Genomic DNA, 14355 nt, shown 5'->3' on the forward strand with positions numbered 1-14355 from the left:
GGGCATCTGAATTTGGATGACTTGAGAGGCGATTCTGTGGGAAAATCAGTTGTTTGTCATGTGCCCACACATCCAGAGCTCTTTCCAACAAGTGTGCACTATTTATTGAAGACTTAAATTCAAGTAATGACTCAATGAATGTAGAGAGAGGTAGGAGAGAGAAGCCATTTGAGCCAATGTGTGAAGAAGCAAGCTAAGAAAGAGATCTATGTGAAAGTAGTTTTTTTTTTTTTTTTTTTTTTTTTTTTTTTTTGAGACGGAGTCTTGCTCTGTCGCCCAGGCTGGAGTGCAGTGGCCGGATCTCAGCTCACTGCAAGCTCCGCCTCCCGGGTTTACGCCATTCTCTCGCCTCAGCCTCCCGAGTAGCTGGGACTACAGGCGCCCGCCATCTCGCCCGGCTAATTTTTTGTATATTTTAGTAGAGACGGGGTTTCACCATGTTAGCCAGGATGGTCTCGATCTCCTGACCTCGTGATCCGCCCGTCTCGGCCTCCCAAAGTGCTGGGATTACAGGCTTGAGCCACCGCGCCCGGCGGTGAAAGTAGTTTTTAAGCAATATAGCATTGTGCTGATCTCTAATGTTGGTAACATTACATGGTTGTACTACTTCAGCCATGTCAACTAGTTAATCTAGTGTTTCTCAAATAAGTGATATTCTACTTTCACTTTCCCACTTTCCTTTTTTTTTTTTTGAGACAAGGTCCAGGGTCTCCCTCTCTAATCCAGGCTGGAGTGCAGTACAGTGGCATAATCTTGGCTCACTGCAGTCTCTACCTCCCGGGCTCAAGCAATTCTCTCACCTCAACCTCCAAAGTAGCTGAGATCACAAGTGTGTGCCATCATACTCAGCTAATTTTTAAATATTTTGTAGAGATGGGGTTTTGCCCAGGCTCGTCTCAAACTCCTGAGCTCAAGCAATCCACCCACCTCAGACTCCCAAAGTGTTGGGATTACAGGAGTGAGTCACTGCACCCGGCCAACTATTCTACTTTCAATGTGGAAAAAAGTTTATTGTGGACTCCAAGGATACATCCATGAACTCTCCTATGAGCTAAACCCAAAGTCCTAAAGCCTTTTGGATATAAAACCAATTAAGAAGTAAGCTAAACTATGCTGAGGGGAACAGTATCCTATTATATTTGCAGAAATTAGCCACTACCAGTGTAGCCCAGAAAGGTAGGTTAGCCGGTATTTCTAGAAATGGCTTAATGGGTCTACTTCCTAGAGCTGTCTACCAGTTTCTACAACAGGAGTTCCTTGGGTAGTGACTTCTGATTTGCATTATTAAACAGATATTTCTCTTTGAGTATAAATTTCAAATTACTTGTTAATCATATTTGTTCTTTAAGCATTGTTTTTGATTTGAACTGCTTTCTATTAATTCCTTGGCATTTTATTTTGTTAACAGCTATTCAGTTCTTAAATTTAGGTGTACTACCGTTTCACAAAACCATAATAGTGACTTAGATTTCTTTGTGCAGAGGATGAACATGTCTATGGGTGTTTTAACCTGTAACCCATGAGATTTGAAAGCCTCTATGGGTAGAATTCATAGGATCCATGGAGTGATGCAGTGCAGAAAATTATATCTTTTCATTCACCCATATTGAAATGTAGCAATTCTTTTACCAATGAATGTAGAAAAAAATAGAAATCATAGACTTTCTATATCCATTTATATTTGTTGCCAATATCTCAAAATATTATTTCACATTGATCACTGCCTCAAAAAAAAAAATTATAGTAGTAATTAGACCTAAATTTAGGTCTTTGTACTTAATGCATTAATAAACACATACAATACTATATCATACACTTTAAATGTTTGATATTTGATTTCCTTTGAAATCCCATGCATTTTATTTTTTGCATTTAATGATATTTTTCAGAGAACAAGTATTATTGTTCTCTTTCTCTCAATTGTTATTGTTCTCAATAACTGTTTGGCTTCATCAGAACGCTGAAGGGGTACATGACACAGAAAAGGTGAACACCTTTCTCCTAGGTGATGGCAGAGTAACACAATGAAAGAAGTCCGATTGCTAAATAACTTGCATTGCTTAGAGAGGAATTCTCAAGTGAGAAGAAAATAAAATATTTTGCTTTTAAACTACTGAGTTGTTTTTGCATCTCAGCCTTATCCTAAGTAACCCCATCGTGCTTATCTTGATAGATGTGTTAAATGTTTTCTTTTACTATTAATGATGTTATAATTCAACTTTGTCTTAACTATTTTAACCATAAATGGAATATAAATATTTCAAAGAAAAAAAGACAACACACTAGTTTGTTTTTGTTAGGCTTTGGGTGAATTTCTAAAGTACCAGTAAAGCTGCATTCAGGCAGAAATGCACTTATACCCTCATAATTCTCTAACCCCCAAAGCCAGCTCTAATATTGTCTCTCTGTCTTTCTCTCTCTCTCTCTCTTTCTTTCCCTCTCATTCTCAATCTCTCTCCCTTGCTCTGTTTCTCATGCTTGCTCTCAGGAGGTCAAACAATTTGGAGGAACTTAAGGAAAGGACATGACCACCGACCTTCTCTATAAGTTAGATATTGACAGAATACCAAGAATGATCATGATAGAACAATAGGGAACAACAAAGCTCACCTGATTGGGTCAGGTGTATTAAACACATATGTATCTGATTTCACAGGTTAAGAGCTGAGTCCCATAAAATGCCTCCTACTTTAGATGCCACTGGCAAGTCTGGGCCTCCAGTACTTCTGACTAACCAGCTATAAATTGGGGGTTCCAATCATTCCTTCCTTAGATTTGATAATTTGCTACAATGGCTCATAGAACTCAGCAAATCACTTTATTTACATTTATCAGTTTATTATCATAAGCACAACTCATGAACAGCCAGATGGAAGAGGTGCATAGGGCTAGGTATGGGAGGGGAAAGGTGTGGAGCTTCTATGGCCTCTGGGCATGCCACCATCCCAACACCTCCATGTATTCAGCAATCTGGAAACTCCTTAGATTGTATGTCTGAGAGTTTTTATGGAGCTTGATCTCCAGTCCCTGCCCCCTTTCTGAATGTCAGTGGGTTGGCTGAAAGTTTCAACCTTCTAATCCCCAGTCTTTCCGGTGCCAGCCCCATTTTGAGGTCATGTAGGGGCCCCACCTTAAGTTACCTCACTAGCGTAATCTCAGGTGTGATCCAAAGGGGCTCATTATGAAAAACAAGACACTCCTACTTAAGCTGAAATAGGCTGCTTCAAAGATGAATAGCCTCACCCTTTGCTTTCTTCAATGTGTAGCCATATACTTGCTTAAGAGATCCAGGGGGCAATCTTGAAATAAACCAAGTATTAAACTGAGATTGTAGAATCCTCCCTTCTCAGAAAAACCACTGAGTAGTTAATCCATAACCTGGTTGCAGTCATGGTGATACCAGCCAGACCTCCAGGTGGTTCATTACTGAAGATAGTCATCAGAACGAGACACGCAGTCCTGTGTCCTGCACCACTCCTGCTCATAGTTTCCATGCCTCCTTTTCCTTTAAAATCCCTTTGGTTACCCTAAAAATTTGATATAGTCTTTGAGGCACTAGTCCACCATCTCCTCAGGTTGCCATCTCTTGAATAAACCTGCTTTTCCTTCCACCAACCCTTGTCTCTTGAGTTTTGTTTTCAAAAGGTGAGCAGCTGAACCTGAGTTTTGTAGGAGACGGTGAATTCCTCTTCAAAGTTTAGCCTGTTAACAACTTCCTTTAAAATTCAAGAGGGAGAAAAATTGTTAAGTACAATGAGCTCTGAGTTCCTCTTCAAAGAACCAATATGTTAGTATGTTCAGCTTCTCTGTTCTTTGTTCTCCATTTTAAAGAACAAATTTAACTTCCTTGTTCTTTACACCTCCTTGCCCCTAGTTTCAGTAAACAACCCCCTCCTAGCCTCTATCACCTGTTCTGTCCTTAGGTATCCTTAGTCACCTGTTCTGTAACTGTTCTTCCCTCCAGAACTACTCACCCCACCACTCCGGCTGGTACCCTCTCTTTAAAATAGCCAGTTGGAATTAGCTTGGACTGTGTGGTCCAACCCTAGTCAACCGGGGAAAGACACAGCAGTAGGCACTAGCTGTATTAGGAGTAAGACCCTCTTCCCTTCCTTTGTCCGGTGTGCTCTCACCTTTGCTCCATCCGTGAGATGCACCCTTCTAAAGAAGTAAATTGGCTTGCTGTGAAAACTTTTGCCTGAGTGCTATCTTCACCCTGCGGCACTGAGCATTTACTTTCAACAAATTTGGGGGCCTGCCCAGGATCCCATTCTTCTCTGCTTCTCTGGGGAAAAGTCTCTGATCACCTCTCGTGAGGAGACGCGTCCCGCTCCCTCATTGCTGCGGCCTCGGGGTAAGGAATCGAGATCTACCCTGTGTGACGAATAAATCCGGACTCTCAGCAAAGCAGGAAGAAAAGGCCTACAAATAAATACCACGGCAACCAGGTAACTCTGTGCACAGACCAAGATAAGAAAAGCTGTGGGGGCGGTGAAGTATTTCCTTGGTGGTGGTGACCAAGATAAGAAAAGCCGTGGGGGTGGTGAAGTATTTCTTTGTTGGGACACACCAAGGAAAGAAATGCTGCAGGAGCAGTGAAGTATTTCCTTGGTGGTCAGGACATCCTGGAGGTTGAAAGTGTGTGACTGAGATACACAACTGAGTGTACAGCGAGTGCAGAGTCCAGATCTGGTTCTGCGTTCACCTCATACAGCTTAAAGGCGGCTTGCCCATCATGGGGTTTATACCGATCTACTCTAGTAGGAGAGATTGAGCCCCGCAGACTCGCTGGGGTGCAAGAAATCTCTAGCAAGAGAGATTGAGCCCTGCAGACTCAGCGAAAAACACTTTTTCCAGGATGGTAAATATAGCAAGTAAGACAAAAGATAGGAAAGATCATCATCATGATAATATGCCCTGTGATAGTCCCCTAGGCCTAATGTTAGAATATTGGAAGGGTAATGGAAGGACCCAACACAAGAAAAAGCAGCAAATGATAAAATACTGCTGTTTTATTTGGACTAAAGTACCTTCCTCTCCCCCAACCAGCTGCCACCCCAGACTCTTCCCTTAACCTAAAAAAGGAGCTTAAACCACTCTTAGATGACCTTTATGGAGTGGCAGATCAAATTGATCAGTTTTAGGACCCCAGTTATATACTTGGGCTGAGGTAATGTCTATCTTAGGCATCTTATTCTCAGGAGAAAAAAGGAGCATGATACGCAGGGCCGCTATGACCATTTGGGAACATGAACACCCTCCTGGTCAGAATGTCCCAGCGGCTGAACAAAATTCCTAGCCCAGGATCCTTAATGGGATAAGAACAATAGGGCCCATCAGGGAAATATGAAAGACCTTAGGGAGATGGTAATAAAAGGAATTCGAGAATCCGTGCCCTGCACCCAAAATCTTATCAAGGCCTTTAATAGAAAACAGGGAAAAGATGAGGGACCAATAGAATTTTTAGAAAGGCTTAAAGACCAAATGAGAAAATTTGCTGGCCTAGAATCAGAAGACCCTCTTGGGCAGGGAATGTTTAGAACTTCATTTTGTCACTAAGAGTTGGCCAGATATTAACAAGAAATTACAAAACATAGACAACTGGAAAGATAGACCTTAGAAGAGTTTCTGAGAGAAGCCCAAAAAGTATATGTAGGAAGAGATGAAGAAAAACAAAAGCAGAAGGTGAAAACTCTGCTGTCCATCATATAACAAAGTACTCAAGGGGCCAGAACCTATAAAGAACCTAGACCCCCACTCTCCAGGCAATATAAAGGGTACAAAAGAGTAAAGCCAGGAGACGCAAAGGTAGAGAGAAAAAAAAAAAATCTTAGAGGAGACAGAAGTGAAATATAAAAAACAATAAGCTAATATCAAATTTCTGTTAATTCTGGAAACAGGGACAAATCTATTAGGAAGAGATTTAATGCTAAAATTAGGCGTAGGCCTCCAAATCAATCATGGAAAATTCCTCCCAGCCCCAAACTTGCTCACCACCACAGACAAAGAACACATTCATCCCGAGGTAGGGTCAAAAGACAGGAATTGAAAGTTACAGATTCCTCCGATTCATGTTAAATTAAAAACCCCTGGGGAAGTAGTAAAGAGAAAGCAATACCCCATTCCTTTAAAAGCCAGGGCAAATTTAAAACCTCTAATTGAAGGTCTTCTCCATGATGAGCTTCTTGAACCTTATGTCTCCCTATTACACTCCAATACTGCCTGTAAAGAAGGCAGATGGGTCATATCGGTTAGTGCAAGACCTTAGAGCTATTAACCAGATAGTCCAAACTACACACCCTGTTGTTCCCAATCCTATTACTATTATCAGTAGGATCCCATACAGCCACCAGTGGTTTACAGTAGCAGATTTAAAAGATGCCGTGGTCGGGGGCGGCCGTGCAGTATGAGCGAGCGGCTCCAGGGCAGGCGCGCACAGGGGTGCTCTGCAGGGCGGCTGCAGCCACCGTGTGTGCTGAGGGGGCTAGGACAGCGCGGGCCCCCGGGCTTCTCCTCTGAGCCGGCTGCCCCGGCAGCGCAGCCAAGGCCCCATCAGCCTCCGCCCCTTCAGTCTCGGGGCCGAGTCCGCTGCCACCTCTGCCCGCGGAGGCCCGGGGAGCCCCTGCCTGAGCCGCAGCTTCCCCCGCGGGCGTCGGGCCAGGTCGGGGATCCCGAGCCCCTGCCCTCCTCGCCGGCATGCGAGCCCCATTTCCTGCTTTTTCAGTTTCCTTGGGAAGGGGTGGGTGGGTCTGGATAAATTGTCTCGGGGGCCCCCAAGAGGCGACCCGGGCGGCCCTGCCCTTTTTAGAGGATCCCCTCGGGGCCCAGTGGGGAAGGAGTTTTCTTTGCATGGGTGGGGGACTTCCCTAGTCTGCGGGGATCATGACCTGAACTGTGTGAGTGGGAGGTGTCCAAAGCCCAAGAACCAGCTCATCTGAGCCGCCCCCTCCCCGGCCAGCATGGCATCTGAAGAAGCCTCTCTCAGGGCGTTGGAAAGTCTGCTGACAGGAGTTTTTCACAATTGTACAACCAATGAAAGAAAACATGAGATAGAGGAACTTCTTAATAACTTTGCCTAGCAAATAGGAGCCTGGAGATTCTGCCTGTACTTTCTCTCCAGCACTAGGAATGACTATGTAATGATGTACAGTTTAACAGTTTTTGAGAATCTGATCAATAAAATGTGGCTTGGGGTCCCATCTCAGGATGAGATGGAAATCCATAGCTGCCTGCCCAAACTCCTTGTGGCTCACCATAAAATCTTACCTTCCTTTATCCGGAACAAGCTCTGCAAAGTTATTGTTGATATTGAATGTCAGGATTGGCCCATGCTCTACCATGACTTTTTTACTAACATTTTGCAGTTGAACCACTCCCCTGTGACAACACCCTTGGGCCCATCATGTTGAAGACAACTCCAGAAGAGCTGGCTTGTCCCCGTGAGGACCTCAGTGTGGCTGGGAAGGAGGAGTTGCGGAAGTGGCTACTGGACCGGGTGCAGACAGTGCTTGGGCTACTGACAGGTATCTTGGAGACTGTCTGGGACAAACACAGTGTTACTGCTGCCACTCCACCACCATCCCCAACATCAGGAGAAAGTGGTGACTTACTGAGTAACCTGTTGCAGACTCCTAGTTCAGCCAAGCTGTTGAATCAGCCAATTCCCATCCTTGATGTGGTGAGTGAGTGTATCTGTTCCCTGGCCTTGGAGTGCCTGGCCCATCTCTTCAGTTGAATTCCTCTGTCTGCCAGCATCACCCCATCCCTCCTTACCACCATCTTCCACTTGGCATGATTTGGCTGTGACATCCAGGCCAGAAAGATGGTGTCAGTTAATGGCAGCAGCCAGAACTGTGTCTGGGTTCAGGAGCAGAGCTGGCTGGGGGTCCTGGTCGTGTCCTGCATCAAGGAACTCATGTCCAAGAACTGTGTGCCTATGGAATTCGAGGAGTATTTACTGTGTATGTTCCAGCAGACTTTCTGCCTCCTGCAGAAAATCACCAAGGATAACAATGCCCACACAGTGAAGAGCAGGCTGGAAGAGCTCGATGAGAGCTATATCGAGAAGTTTAATGACTTTCTTCAGCTCTTTGTGAGTGTTCACCTAAGAAGAATCAAGTTTTACTCCCAGTTCCCTGTGGTGGGGTTTTTGACACTTTTGTTCAAGTACACGTTTCATCAGCCTACTCATGAAGGTTAATTCTCTTGTTCGGATGTCTGGATGCTCTTTTTGGACTATCTGACAAATAAAATTGAAAGTCGTCTTGGAGACAAGAAAGCAGTTCTCAGCAGGTATGAAGACGCCCTGCCCTGGTGATCCTCCTTACAGAGGTGTTGAATCCAATCCAGTTCAGATACAACCAGGCCCAGCTGGAGGATTTGGATGACAAGACTCTGGATGACTATCAGCAGACAGAGTGACAGCGCTGCTTACAGCAGAGCTTGGAGGTGGTGCACAAAGTGATGGAGCTCCTGCCCATGCACGCCTTCTCCACACCATTCCCAGTTCTTCAGGATAATTTAGAAGTTTATTTGAGATTACAGCAATTTATAGTTACTTCAGGGTCAGGACAGGGGTGGAACAATACCAAGGAGAAAGACTGCCGATGGCTGCACTGCTCCCTGAGAGACTTGAGCTCCCTGCTGCAGGCCATGGGCTACCTGGCAGAGTACTTTATCAAGGATGTGTTGGCTGCACGGTTCAATGATGCCCTCACAGTTGTGAAGAGATTGGTCAAAGTTACTCTGTATGGATCTCAGATAAAATTGTACATGGAGCCGGGCGCAGTGGCTCATGCCTGTAATCCCAGCACTTTGGGAGACCGAGGCAGGTGGATCACAAGGTCAGGAGACCGAGACCATCCTGGCTAACATGGTGAAATACCGTCTCTACTAAAAATACAAAAGATTAGCTGGGCAAGGTGGCACATGCCTGTAGTACCAGCTACTGGGGAGGCTGAGGCAGGAGAATCATTTCAACCCGGGAGGCAGAGGTTGCAGTGAGCCAAGAACGCGCCACTGCACTCTAGCCTGGGCAAGAGAGCGAGACTCCATCTCAAAAAAAAAAAAAATTGTACAACATTGAAACTGTTGTGCCATCAGTATTGAAACCCAACCTCATTGATGTGCGTGCTCAGTCCCTGGCTGCGCTGCAGGCTTACTCTCACTGGTTAGCACAGTATTGCAGTGAAGCTCACCAGCAGAACACACAGCAGTTCGTGACATTCATCCCTACTATCGTGAATGCAATCACACTCTAATCAGCACCAAGGCTTCGAAGCAGCAAAGCCTACACCTTTTATCTAACTCTGTCTCTCCTTCTGTTCCTACACCCATTTACTAGAAAATCTAAATATGACACAGAGTTAGATCCATACATCTTTCCACTGTTATATAACTGTGTTATTTCACGTTCCTTTTTAGTTGTAGCCCACATGCATTCAAATACAACTTAACTTTTTTTTTTTTTTTTTTTGAGATGGAGTCCTGCTCTGTTACCCAGGCTGGAGTGCAGTGGCATGATCTCGGCTCATTGCAAGCTCTGCCTCCTGGGTTCACGCCATTCTCCTGCCTCAGCCTCCAGAGTAACTGGGGCTACAGGCGCCCGCCACCACGCCCGGCTAATATTTTGTATTTTTAGTACAGACGGGGTTTCACCATGTTAGCCAGGATGGTCTGGATCTCCTGACCTCGTGATCTGCCTGCCTCGGCCTCCCAACGAGCTGGGATTACAGGCGTGAGCCACCGCACCCGGCCACAACTTTACTTTTTTAGTTGTGTAAGCTCCCCATGAATACATGCTCACTGTGAAAAAGTAAAATATCATTCAGATTTCCAGACTAAAAAGTTATGATACCTTTGAAACATTTTCCTTCGTGCGGTAAGCACAGTTGGGCATTGGTTGTGCAGGTGCACCTCGTTTTGTTGCTCTTTCCTTTACTGCACTTGGCAGATACTGTTTTTTTTACAAGTCGAAGGCTTATGGCAACCCTGCATCAAGCAAATCTGTCAGCGCCATTTTTTCAACAGCATTTGGTGCTTCTATGTGTCATATGTTGGTAATTGTTAGAATATTTCAAACTTTTTCCATGACTATGTCTGACAGTGATTTGTGATCAGTGATCTTTGATGTTACTATTATAATTATTTTGGGGTGCCACAAACTGAAGACAGCAAACCTGATTGACAAATGTGTGTGTTCTGACTGCTCCACTGACTGGAGCCTTCCCCATCTTCCTAGCTTTAGGCCTCCCTATTCCCTGAGCCATTTAGTTACCCTACGATGACCTCTACATGTTCAAGTGAAAAGAAGAGTCACATGTCTCTTACTTTAAAAATCTAGAAATGATAAAGCTTAGTGAGGAAGGCATGTCAAAAGCCAGGATAGTCCATAGGCTCTTGAGCCAGTTAGTCAAATTGCGAATGCAAAGGAAAAGTTCTTGAAGGAGATTGAAAGTTCCGCTCTAGTGAACACACGAGTGATGAGAAAGCAGAACAGCCTTACTGTTGTTGATATGGGGAAAATTTCAGTGGTTTGGATAGACCAAACCATCCGCAACATTCCCTTATGCCAAAGCCAAATCCACATAAGGCCTTTTAATTCTGTGAAAGCTGAGAGAGGTGAGGAAGCTACAGAAGAAAAGTTGTAAGCCAACACAAGTTGCTTCATGAGGTTTAAGGAAAGAAGTCGTCTCCATAACATAAAAGTGAAGGATGAAGCAGCAAGTGCTGAGGAGCAGCTGCAGCAAGTTCTCCAGAAGCTCTAGATAAGATCATTGATGAAGGTGGCCACACTAAACAACAGATTTTCAGTGTAGATGAGACAGCTTTATACTGGAAGAAGGTGCCATCTGGGACTCCCATAGATAAAGAGGAGGAGTCAGTGCCTGGCTTCAGAGCTTCAGAGGACAGGCCAACTCTCTTGTTAGGGGACAACTGCCACTGAAGACTTCAGGTTGAAGCCAGTGCTCATGTATCATTTGAAAATCCTAGGGCCCTTAGGAATTATGCTGAATCTACTTTACCTGTCTATAAATGGAACAACAAAGCCCCAATGATAGCACATCTGTTTACATCATGGTTTACTGAATATTTTAAATTCATTATTGAGACCTCCTCAGAAAAAAACGATTCCTTTCAAAATACTACTGCTGATTGGCCTCTGATGGAGATATTCAAAGATATTAGTTTCCATAGTTTCCATGCCTGCTCACACAACGTCTATTCTGCAGTTCGGCGGCCCGTGGATCAAGGAGTAATTTTGGTTTTCAAGTCTTATTACTTCAGAAATACATTTCATAAGACTATAGCTGCCATAGACAGTGGTTCCTCCAATGGATCTGAGTAAATAAATTGAAACTATTAATTCAAATAATGGAACCCATTTCACTGCACATATCGTTAAGAAATTAGCCCAAGCACTAGACATAATGTGGGAATATCATACTCCTTGGCACCCACCTTCATCAGGAAGAGTAGAAAGAATAAATCAAACTCTGAAGAGTCACTTAACCAAATTAGTCTTAAGAGACTCAGTTGCCATGGACTAAATGCCTTCCCATTGCCTTGTTAGGAATCCGAACCACCCCTCAAAAAGATGTTGGCCTATCCCCATATGAGATGCTATATGGGTTGCCCTATTTACACTCCTGCTGACATTTCCACGTTTGAAACAAAAGATCGGTTTCTCAGACATTATGTACTTGGTTTATCTTCCATTTTCTCTTCCCTTAGAACTAAAGGTCTTTTAGCACAGGCACCACCCCTGGAGTTCCCAGTACATCAACATTAGCCTGGGGATCATGTCCTCATCAAAAACTGGAAGGAGGAAAAGCTTGGACTGGCCTGGGAAGGACCTTACCTAGTGCTCCCAACAACTGGAACCGCAGTCCAGACAGCAGAAAAAGGATGGACCTATCACACCCAAGTCAAGAAAGCGCCGCCCCCTCCAGAGTCGTGGGCCATAGTCCCAGGGGAAAACCCTACCAAACTAAAGCTAAGAATTTTTGTTTGTTTGTTTGTTTGTTTGTTTTGGAGACAGAATCTTGCTCTGTCACCCAGGCTGGACTGCAGTGATGCGATCTTCACTCACTGTGACCTCCACCTCCCGGGTTCAAGTGATTCTCCTGCCTCAGCCTCCCGAGTAGCTGGGATTACAGGTGTGTACCACCACGCCTGTGTAATTTTTGTATTTTTAGTAGAGACGATGATTTATTTAACGACTGATTCATCTGTTAAGCTGGCTGGAGTCAAATCCATGCATACATCACACTTGGGTGAAAATCACCCCTCCCCAACCTGACACAGCAGACAATCAACCTGGTTGGGCTTGTGAGCCAACTGGAGAACTGAAGCTACTGCTTAAGAAAAATCTTTTTGTACTATAAGATGAAGTTTCTGTTAGTCCTTATCATAATGAGTAAAATTTTTTTTTTTGAGACGGAGTCTCCCTCTATCTCCCAGGCTGGAGTGCAGTGGCCGGATCTCAGCTCACTGCAAGCTCCGCCTCCCGGGTTTACACCATTCTCCTGCCTCAGCCTCCCGAGTAGCTGGGACTACAGGCACCCGCCACCTCGCCCGGCTAGTTTTTTGTATTTTTTTAGTAGAGACGGGGTTTCATGGTGTTAGCCAGGATGGTCTCAATCTCCTGACCTCGTGATCCACCCGTCTCGGCCTCCCAAAGTGCTGGGATTACAGGCTTGAGCCACCGTGCCCGGCCGTGAGTAAACTTTTTTGACATCTGCTAAAACTAGTCTATTTCTACAGTGGGCACAACATTATGCAGATAGTCTACACTAAGATGCTTGCTGGGTATGTGGATTGCTACCTATCTTTAGCACTTCTGGGCTACTTTAGTGAGTATCACCCCTGCAGGGAGCTGATTAGATACATTTACAAACCTATATGAAAAATTGTTCATGGGAAAATCAGGACCTTGGTACCTTAAGGTATTATTTTTAAAAAATGGCCTGGCATTAACATAACGCTTCAGAACCCAGATCCTGGAAAACCCTTCATTATAATCGGACTATCCAAAGGGCCTCTGAGTATGCATTCCCTCTCTTAAAGGAGTTTCCCTAGATGGCCCCTAAGATTTTGGCTACTAATAACCATTACCTGGTAGGTGAGTTTTTGTCAAATTTGGGACAATTACCTCCGGATGATCTCCACGATTAGTCACTTAACCCAAAGTGCCCCTTTATGTTGGGAATAAAGGAATCACTCTTAGGATCATTGGCCGAATGTTACTAATAATGTGGATTGGATGCCTCTACATCAATATGAACATTCTTTAGTGCTATATTAGACACACTTGTTTACCACTGACTGGACACAGACCCAAAATTTGGTGCCTGGTCCCCAGCAGAACTCAATAGTTATGTGAAACTCATCTTTGGCCATGTCTACCTGATGGATGGATAGGGCAATGCACATTAGGACTCCCATGGGTCCAGGACTGATTAACAAAAACCACCAGGCAGCCTGAACACTTTCCAAATGTGTTTTCCCTTGGTAAGATGATCTCCTGTCCCTTTTTTTCCCCCAAGCAGGCTTAGAAAGCATCATCTGGCATATTGAGGCACTGACAAATTATAGCAAGTGCTGAAAGACACATTTAAGGACATCTCATTAGTAACCTCTGAAATGACTACAATGAGAAAAGTAGTCTTGCAAAACCACATGGCCCTTGATGTACTCACAGCTGCTGGGAGGGACCTTGAGTCATCATTGAAACTAAACGTTTTGTGTATATCCTAGATAATTTGCAAAACATCTACTCAGCCCTTCAAGACATGCACAGACAAATCAATACTATGTCTGACCCCACGATGTCCCTAAACCAGTGGTTATCTTCATGGTTTGGATCAGGACCTACTTGGTGGAAAAAACTGCTGGTAATTCTAGCTATGATTATAGGAATAGATATACTTCTCTGCTATGGGTTATACTCTTGTTGCACCATATGTGTGATATTGCAAGATTGCATTTTCCCTGATTGGAAAGGCCCCAAACTCCCAGGTCAATGATGCTGTAAAAAAAATCACTTCCATAAGTCGAGGAATGCATGAATACTTCCAACCCCAGGTAAGTAAATTCCATTATTCAGCTCTCTAGTGATGCCCCCATTCAGCAGGAAGTAGCTAGAAAGAAACTGACACCTGATCTCCCATAGAAATGAAACAGGAATTGGCAATGGGGAGTTTGCAACTGGAATAATCAGCCTGCCTCAAGAATGAATAGGCTTACCCTTTGCTTTATTCAATAGCTAGCCATATCCTTGCTTAAGAAACCCAGGGGCTAATCTTTAAATAAACCAGGCATGAATTTGAGATTGTGGAATCCTACATTCTCAGA

General features: G+C 44.2%; 1 pseudogene; it reads left to right on the plus strand.

Moving 5' to 3' along the window:
- Positions 1 to 4309: 4309 nt before the first annotated feature.
- LOC117070074 lies at positions 4310 to 8900 on the plus strand (annotated as a pseudogene).
- The last annotated feature ends 5455 nt before the right edge of the window (positions 8901 to 14355 follow it).

Source organism: Trachypithecus francoisi, unplaced genomic scaffold, assembly GCF_009764315.1.
Source record: "Trachypithecus francoisi isolate TF-2019V2 unplaced genomic scaffold, Tfra_2.0 Lachesis_group3, whole genome shotgun sequence".
Classification (NCBI taxonomy): domain Eukaryota; kingdom Metazoa; phylum Chordata; class Mammalia; order Primates; family Cercopithecidae; genus Trachypithecus; species Trachypithecus francoisi.